This window comes from Coturnix japonica, chromosome 14, assembly GCF_054131305.1.
Source record: "Coturnix japonica strain WE chromosome 14, WE-NBRP24, whole genome shotgun sequence".
NCBI lineage: Eukaryota > Metazoa > Chordata > Aves > Galliformes > Phasianidae > Coturnix > Coturnix japonica.
Window position 1 is genome coordinate 7,188,515 of NC_140676.1, and position 9,083 is coordinate 7,197,597.

The following is a 9,083-nucleotide window of genomic DNA, read 5'->3' on the forward strand; positions in this document are numbered from 1 at the left end:
AGGAGTAAGTTTTACAGCAATGCTCTGTTTTACTTCAATATGTGATCAAAAGATAATGCCACTTTGGAGGAGCATTTTAAAACACAAGCAAAATCTGGCAACTTGTTACATGCCCTCAGTGACTGCAGTCCTAAGTGGTCGCCTTGATCACAGCTTCCTTCCCCTTGCTTCCTGTTGCTCTATGCAAAAATGTCGTGACTGATTTACTTTAAGAAGGAAAAGGTAAATTTGTTCTGAAGGTGGGAGACGGTTGATCTTTGGGCTCGAGTTGAACACAGATTGTGGATAATCTCTGTGCAGATTTAATGCAGGGGATATGCCAAGTGACTGACAGCAGGGGCACACCAGAGAACACCACCGTAATGAGTTGGAAAGGTGACCTGCTGTCAGATTTCATTATTTCAGCCTTGGGGATGAACTTCCCTCAAAACTGCTTGCCATCCCATGCATCTCTGCATTAACCCTCCCACTATCCCTATCTGCTCTCCTACTTTTTGAGGCATCCTGGAAGTTCCATATCCTGAAGTGGTACAGGCATCTCCCTGCAATGCCCTGAAAGGAGGTTGTAGCAAGTTGGAGGTCAGCATCTTTTCCCAGGTAGAAGTGATAGGATGAGAGGTGGCAGCCTTAAATCATGCCAGGGGAGGTTTATTTTGGATGTTAGGGCAAAATACTTCTCATAAAGAGTGGTGCTGCAGTGGCACAGCTGCACAGGGAATGGTGGGGTCACCGTCCCTGGAGGTGCTCAAGAACTGTGGGGATGTGGCACTGAGGGACGTGGTCAGTGGGCATGGAGGGGTGGGCTGGGGTTGGACTTGGGTGATCTTAGTGATCTTTTCCGGCCTTAATAACTCTTTGATTACTCATGGTGTTTACTGAAGCACTTTAGCTTTTATTGAGATATAGTGCTAAAGAGAGTGATTCAGGTAGTGCCAGGTTGCTGTTCTGCAACTGCAGCATTACATTGCTGTATTTCAAGAAGAAAAGGGGAGAATGACTTTTGCATTTGAAGCCATATATGCTGTCTGCCTCAATCCCTTTATAATTACCCTTGCTGGAGCAGGGCTATGGGGAAGGATCTGCAGTTCCCCATATTTACCCTTATTTTCAGCACTTCAAATGAGAGACTGCACGGGATGCATCAAACTGAGTGAAACAAAGTTTGTCTCTATCTGGACATTTCCTTCATCACAGACTGCTGGTCAACATGGTTTGAAACATGCTGCTCTTCCAAGGCTCATCCAGTGAGGGCAAGGAGCCTTTCCCATTCATTCAGGTGAGTTATGAAGCAGGCCGTGAATGTGCTTGTTTTCCAACACAGACAAAATACATTGTTCAGGCAGGTAATTTCTACCTGTGACTTTCCCTCTTACAATAGAAACCTTAATCCAGAAAAGCACTTTAGTGGACGCTTAACTGGAAATTTGTAGTGGCTCTGCTGATTTCAGGGGATCAGCTCCCCTGCTTGAGGTTAAACATGAGGGGTGGGAGATGGCAGGTGGGTGGATGAACACGATTGCCCAGGGCCCCTGCCTTATTAACTGTGATTATATGGACTTAGCGTTTGGCTGGATCCCGGCCCATTTGAACAAAGAAGCAGGATTAGCAGGCGTGCAAATAGGGAGCAAAGCCAGAGGGTTCCGGCAGTATCAAACACAACTTTGTTACTCTGACAGAATGTATAAAAGTGAATGAAAAGGCTGTATGATTGCTCTTGCCATCCCATTAATTAGGCTGAACTCATGCTTCATTAGTGCTACAATATGCTTCCATCTTAACAAAGCCCTGTTGGGTGTATGAAGCCACTTTACTATTAGTAAAGTGAACCCTTATCAGAAAGCCCTGTAATTCATTTCATAAGACATGTCATGACATATATTGTACTGAAATTTCACTGGAGTTACAGATTACTTGCTTAACACTTGCTTTCCTAATGAACAGGAAAAGATATTTTCCAAACCAAGCTGTTTATTGTGTTGGGAGCTCCTCTGACCTCATGCCTAATTATGTCGCATGGTCCTGCAGCAGGGTTTCAAGTACTTAATAACTAACACAAATTGAACTGAGCTGCTTTTCCTCTTGCGCAGTCTCTCAGTGGCATTGTGAAAACACAGCCAAGCATTTAAATCCCCGTTTGTTGCTGTCATTGTGGGGAAGAGAAGTTTTTTGTGTTTAACGAGTGCAATATCCCTGCAATAGGAATGCAGCAGAAACATTAGCACAACCCACATTCCCTGCTTGCAGCAGAACTGATTAAGCAGCACAGTGAAAACCTGATACAGAAGTGAGAAACAAGATATGCTCGACCATCCACTCATTTGGCCAAGGAGGTTGCAGATACCCCATCCCTGGAGGCATTCAAGGAAAGGCTGGATGTGGCTCTGGGCAGCCTGGTCTAGTAGTTGGCAGCCTTGCACACAGCAAGGGGCTTGAATCCAGATGATCGTTATGGTCCTTTTCAACTGAGGTGATTCTATATGATTCACTACCTCCAAGGGGACACTGCTCTCCCCTTATACCACCCCACTGTGGGCAGAGGGTGTTGTAGTCATGTTGGGATGGATGCTGAATGGGCAGTGGCTTTCTTATGGACAACTTATGCAGGGAAATTAGCCTGGATTGTACCAGAGTGTGGGTCAGCATCATCCTCAACAGAGGAGCTGACTTGAGTTAGTTCTGCTCTACCAACCACCAATTCTCAGCAGTGCTGGTGAGTTTCTGTTGCTGCCTTTGACACCAGGCTTGTGCAGACTAGAGTCTGTAAGGGCTAACACCCTCAAAATGAGTTTTTGCTGACATTGTTTATTCTACGTGTCCACGCAGTGTTGCATACGGTAGCCCTCAACAGTATGGTCAGCAAAACTGGAGCACAGTGGGTCATATGTGGAGAGAGAAAGAGCAAATGGGGGAGAAAATGGTTGTAGGGAGGATCTCATGCTCATCTACCACTGAATATGTAACAGTGGAGCAACTTAGTCAGCTGGGAACTAAAAGTGGATTCTCAGAAGGAATACTGTTTAGTGGCTAAGTAGAAATCTTTCATGGAAAATGCTGACCTAAAGTAAATTTGGAAGATCCCAAAATATTTTATCCCAAGAGGTAATAATGTCTTTTTTGATGCCTTTGGGCCACCATCACTGTAAGCCATAGTTCTCGAGTGTTGTCAGGTTGGTTTAAAGTCTTCTGCTGGAAGAAACTGCTTACATTGGCTTAAAGCAATTGCTGAATTGTGGTGTGAGACCAAATAGTTGATAATGCTGCTTATACTGAAGGATGGATCTGCAGCTATTTGGTGACTTAATCATGTGGTTTCCTAAACTCATTTTCATAGAGGTTGCTCATATAAGTGAAAGAGAATAAAGAAAACTGTATGTCAGACAGAAACAAACTGGCAACTGCCAACTGGTGCTTGTGGTTTTTACTCTATATGGGCCATAAGACCATCTAAACCTCCATTCTCTTGTCTAATGTTGTAAATGAATATGAAATAAATGGTCCATTATCAATGCGTTCCCACAGAAACTACTTAACAGCAGTACAAGCTATGCAGTTCATTTGCAAATATTTAATCCACTGTTGTTGTGTTTTTTAAAAACTCATTATTAAATTAGCAGCTGTAAGGTGAAATAGATGTAATTTCAAAGTCAGTGGTGAAAATGTAGTACATTGAGACGTACAGAATCCTCTTCCTCCATCCCTGAGCTTGTGATCTGTTTGCACGGAGGGTGGTTGCTATGTATACATATTTGGCTTCAGTTGTCCTATGCCTTAATCTACCAAAGTGTTTTGCATCTGGGTCAGTTCTTTTATCAAGCATTAATATGCAGGGGCGATCTCCAGGACTTTATAAAAATGCTCCTGAAAACTGCATTCTTCCATCTCCTTACTGAAGCGGATTATATTGTATTTGAACTGTGTTTGAACTGAAAGTACACTCGTGTGAAAACTGTTTTATTCATAACCCACACCCAAGCAATAACAAAGAGCTCAGTTAATGAAAATCAGTCAAAAGGAATCGCTGCTCACCCCTTCCAAGATCAATTAGGAAGATAATTCCAGCTTCCCCAGTACTGCCACACTGCTGTTATACTGTGCAAGTCCTCTTCATAAGGCTGAGGTAGGAATCCTGACAATAATGTGTGATGAACAGTGCTGAAAAAAGAATAAGATTTATTGTGCTATTATCACTGTAAATTCCTATGGCAAGAGACAATGCCTGTGTGGTTTAAATAGGTAATTCCCCTGGGAGGGCATGCTTTGAACTGAACACAGACTGGAAAGGTTGGGGCTAAAAGCTGCTGCCCAAAGGAGGATGGGAGCATTGAGAGGGGCTTTTTCAGACAAAGGCTGGCAAAATTCTTTACCACGGGATACCTTGAAGGGCACCTTTGTGTGGCATCCTAATCCTCAGCAGATCAGGGATAAGATGGAAGATGACAGTTCTTCTGAACAGAGCAGAAAAGTTCCTTTCTTGCAACATGTCAGAAAACTTGGATTCAGTAAAACCACACAAAGTGGAGCAGCCACTGGAAATCAGGAACCCTTTCTTGTAAGAAAGAGTGGTGTTGTGGTGGCACAGCTGGCCAGGGAGGTGGTGTAGTCACCATCCCTGGAGGTGCTCAAGCACTGTAGGGATGTGGCACTGAGGGACATAGTCAGTGGGCATGGTGGGGGTGTGCTGATGGTTGTGTGATCTTCGTCCAATCACTTCCCAAATGATTCTATGATTTTAAGAAATACTTCTACACACAGTAGAGAGGGGAATCTGAGCCTATAAGCACAGGAGTGAAGGCAAACTCGTGGCTGCTGGGACATGATGATACTCCACTGGATTCCAGAGACATGTGGCAAACAGCACCAGATGAGATCTTGGCTTTGTTGTTGCCATCCCAGTTTTGAAGTGTGTTTGTCCTCCTCTCCCCTTTCCTCATTTCTTACATCTTGAAAGCAATGAATTTTACTCAGGGATTTATTTTCACTGCAATGGAAAGTGAGCTGAGCTTGAACAATGCAGAGCTGAACAGTGGAGCTTCTTAATAATTGGCAAAGGTCTGCAAATGTGAGACTCTCACATTTATCGATAATGAGGAACTGCCAGCACCGTTCTGAATATTTGTCTGATACTAATTGCTCTGCCAATTTTTTAACAATGTGAAAAATTAGCATGGCCAAAACATTATTTTTGTTGCAAAAAGCAAAATTCACCAGTCCTTGAAACAGCGGTAAAGAATTTAATTAATTGACTTACACAAATGAAAAATGTTCATAATCGTTATGGTAAATATTTCATTTCGAGTAAGCACAGATCCATTTTATACTGCAAACATATGTAAAGGAGTGTAAGATTTATTCCAAAGAGTCGCTGCATCTTCTGAGTAAGCCTTCCTTCTGCCATATCCGGAACCTAGAAAGGAGGAGGGAGAAGAAAACTGACCTTTTTTCAAGTGGTCACGACTAATTTGCTGAATAACTACTTTTTGCTCATTACAGCCTTGTTTTAGTATGCAATGTGATGCGCGTACCACACTTCTAAGGGAAAAATGCCCCAACGAAAACAGCTAGGAACAGAGAATGGAAATGCTAATCTAAGTACCCCTGTGTTTAAATAAGAGGATTTGTGGAGCACAGCAGGAAAAAGTGAGGCCTCGGTTGCCTTTGAGCTAAGCCCTCCCTCCTTGCTTTCACACCACACAATTCAGCCCAACGCATTAAGATGCATTAGTTTGGCCGTGTTAATTCCTTTGAAATATGTTTCAGCCCATTGTATTCCCCAAATCACAAAACGGTTGGTTTAGCTTTATATGCTTAGGCAGTGTTGGAAAGATACGACATTTCTTATTTGCCTTTGTAACGTTTGCTAATCACACACTTCAATTTTCTTGTCTGAGCTGTTAATAAAAGCTTATGAACTTCTGACTTGTGATTACGATCAGGAAATGTCTTTTTTAAACACAGAAGGTGCTTGGTTTTGTCACGCCAGAAGGGGAAACTTCCAATAATTCCCTCCAATGATAATTTTTATCTTTGCTTTTCTCGCTGCTTATGGCCACCTCCATCAAAGAGCAAGCAAACCATTTCCGCCTGCAGAATTCTAATGAGCACTCCTTGCTCCCACTGGCTGGAAATGGACTTACACCCTCATTGCTGTCCATGGCTGCTGATTCCACCTCAGCCAGACAGGGGTCATAACTGTGGCAGTTATGGGCAGTGGGACTGCCCTGTGTCAGCACCTTGTGCTGCCCCATTGCCACACTTGGAAGCAGGGTGCTTTGGGGAGTTTGTGGCCCTCTTCACCATGCTACATCTATTTGCCCACATTCTCTTGTCCTTCTCCCACTCCAGCATTTTATTCCCATGTGCTTGTTCATAAGAACCTCATCTCCTGGAGGGATACAAACAGGATCCATCATCCCCAGCACAGCCCCTTGGGGCTCTACTCTCCCACCTGGGAATAACATGCTGGTCTTGCCCTTCCCTGTTTCAGTTGGAAGCTCACTGAAATCCATAGGGCATCATCAAGATGTTCAGCAGAATATCAGTTTTTCCCTAAGGAAACTGGTCAAAGTTCTCATTGAACTGTATTCTTGGTCACTCTTCTTGTTGTTCCACCAGGCAACTACAGAAATAACCAAAGAAGTTTCATTCCTCAGATGATGAATAGTGGTGGTACATCCTGGACAAGGGGTAGATGTGAAGATGTGTGGGGAGGGTGATCCAGGCTTGCTGCCTATCAAAGTCAAATGCACTGGTAGGCTGTCCATGGATTTCAGAAAGAAAAAAACAAAATCTCAGCCTATACTTGGGATTGTTAAAACTCATCTTAACAGCATGTGAACTCATTTTGCCTTGGAAAATCACTTGTGAGGGTTTCAGATCTTGTTGGAGTCCCCTTGGTCTTTCAGAAAAACAAGTGTAAGCATACAGAAAAGTGCATCCTAGGAACGGATAACTCACTGCACTTTGATTAATCTTGGGCATTGAAATGGCACGATCAATGCGTGGTTAATTCTCAATAACCGCACACAGTGGAAGTCCAATGTTCCAGCTGGGTCTGAAATAGCAGACAATGGCAACAGCAGAGCTTGTATCAGCCACTGAGCCAGCAGCCCTCACCCTGTGCCTAGCCATGATGAACCAAACTGCATGCAGAATCTCCTGTAAAACCTGATGGGTGACACAAACTGCCCAGGAGATGACGAAGCTCCTGGGGATTTACGGACTTTTTACAGTTGTGCTTTCAGAAGAATAGATTGAGATTTATCTCTGCAGTGTCAGAGAAACTGGGAAACCTGAAACTGCAGGGAACTCCCTTGGGTTTGCTCTCTGCCTCATCTAAAATCTAACCTTTGACTCAGCTGCCCAGACACTGTTTGGATTTTACAGTAGTTTACCTTGTAATTGGATGAAGCTCAGCAGTTTTGGCCAAGTTTCTGGGTTCAATCAAATCTTCACAGATATGAACTCAGAAACTTAATGTGAAGCCTCTACTGGGAATTCACACTGCAGCCTTGAATGCAATAAAGCATTCTCAGGAGGAGTGTTGAATTGGCACCTTGCACAGCTGCCTGGAGGAATCTCTTACATCTCTTCTGTTACTTCTGATGTAGTGCAGCTCTTGCATCCTTGTCCCTCTGTCTAGAACTCAGACTTGGATAGGAGCCTCTCAGGAAAAGCATGAATTTGCAGGAAAAGTGAGTTACTGAGTTATAGGACTCAGCTGGGAAAGGAGCTCAGGGAGCCCCAGCCCAACTTCCTGCTCAAAATGGGATCAGCTGGGAGCTGAGGGTTTGGTCCACTTTCCTCAAGCAGAGCAGCAATTTGCTTCCCTCATGAAAAGCAATGTGAGTATCCTTGTATTCATATACTTGAATTACCTCTCCTTGTTTATTGTTCTGCTTAATGAGTGTAAGAACAGCAGGATGTGTACCCCAAAAAGCCTCCACTTTTCTATAGCATCCTTTGTGTGTCTCAAACAAACCTGCCTCAGGTCTGCCCTGAGTTTAATTTCTGCATGGTTTCCTTACAGTTGTGGGTCATTTGAGGAGCTCTGGTCAAGGAAAATACATTAAATATTTCAAACTTGTAATTGAGTTTTTGAGAATCACACTGCCCTGCCTGCAGTCTGTCAGGAAGCAGCTGCTATTTATTGTTGCACTGTTTGTTATTCAGATGTTCCTACAGAAGCTTTTAGTCATCTCTTTTTTTTATTTTTTTCCTTTTTCAAAGGAATTGAAAAATATCTCTGGGTCAAATATTGCTTTCACACTTGGACTCTGTTATGGTGATAAAGCATTTCAGTATATGCATTGCTTGCTTGCAGCTAATGCTGTGCCCCTGGATGTTCTCTGAGTGGAAAGAACATTTTCCGTGCAGGAGCTGTATGTGTGGAGAAGATAAGATTTGCAATTGCATATGTATTATTTTGAAACAAACTAACAAACAAAAAGAGAAAACAAGCAAGCCAAAACCCAGCCCAACTATACATGTGGGTTGGTCCTGCTCTGACTGTGTTCTCACTTTTCCATGCTCAGAACCACGAGAGCAGTGACCCAGGAGCCTGCAGCACCTCCCATGTGAGCGCAGGAGATGTTGCAGGCTGTGACCTTGGGATGGTCAAGGTGAGGTCTGCTTGCTGGCTGTGTTTGTTATAGCACTGCCTGCCATTAGGGTGGCCCCATCTTAAAATTGCTGTTTCACATGTCACCGGTCAGGCTGCAAAGGCAAAATGGTTCATGGACTGAATGAGGTTTTCTGCACAGCAGCTTCTCCTGAATAGCTAGAGTTGAACCATGGCAGACAGAGAAGGCTGAGCTGCCTGGGAGTGCAGCATTTGGTATTGCTGTTTGTAATGGAAAGCCCAATGAGTGCTTGAGACTGTACGTGGTGATATGAGCCAGGCTGAAGTTTCCAAATCCTGTTGTGAGTTTGAATTACCCAAGCAAAAGAAGTGGTAATCAGAGGTCCAGCTCTCTGAGAGGGTGTCTGAAAACTGCGCCATCCAAGGTTGCAGGGGGGCAGATTTATGTGGTTTTATTGCATGCCCCATTTCTCTTCCATTGTCCTTTGGCCAGCTCATTTTCTGA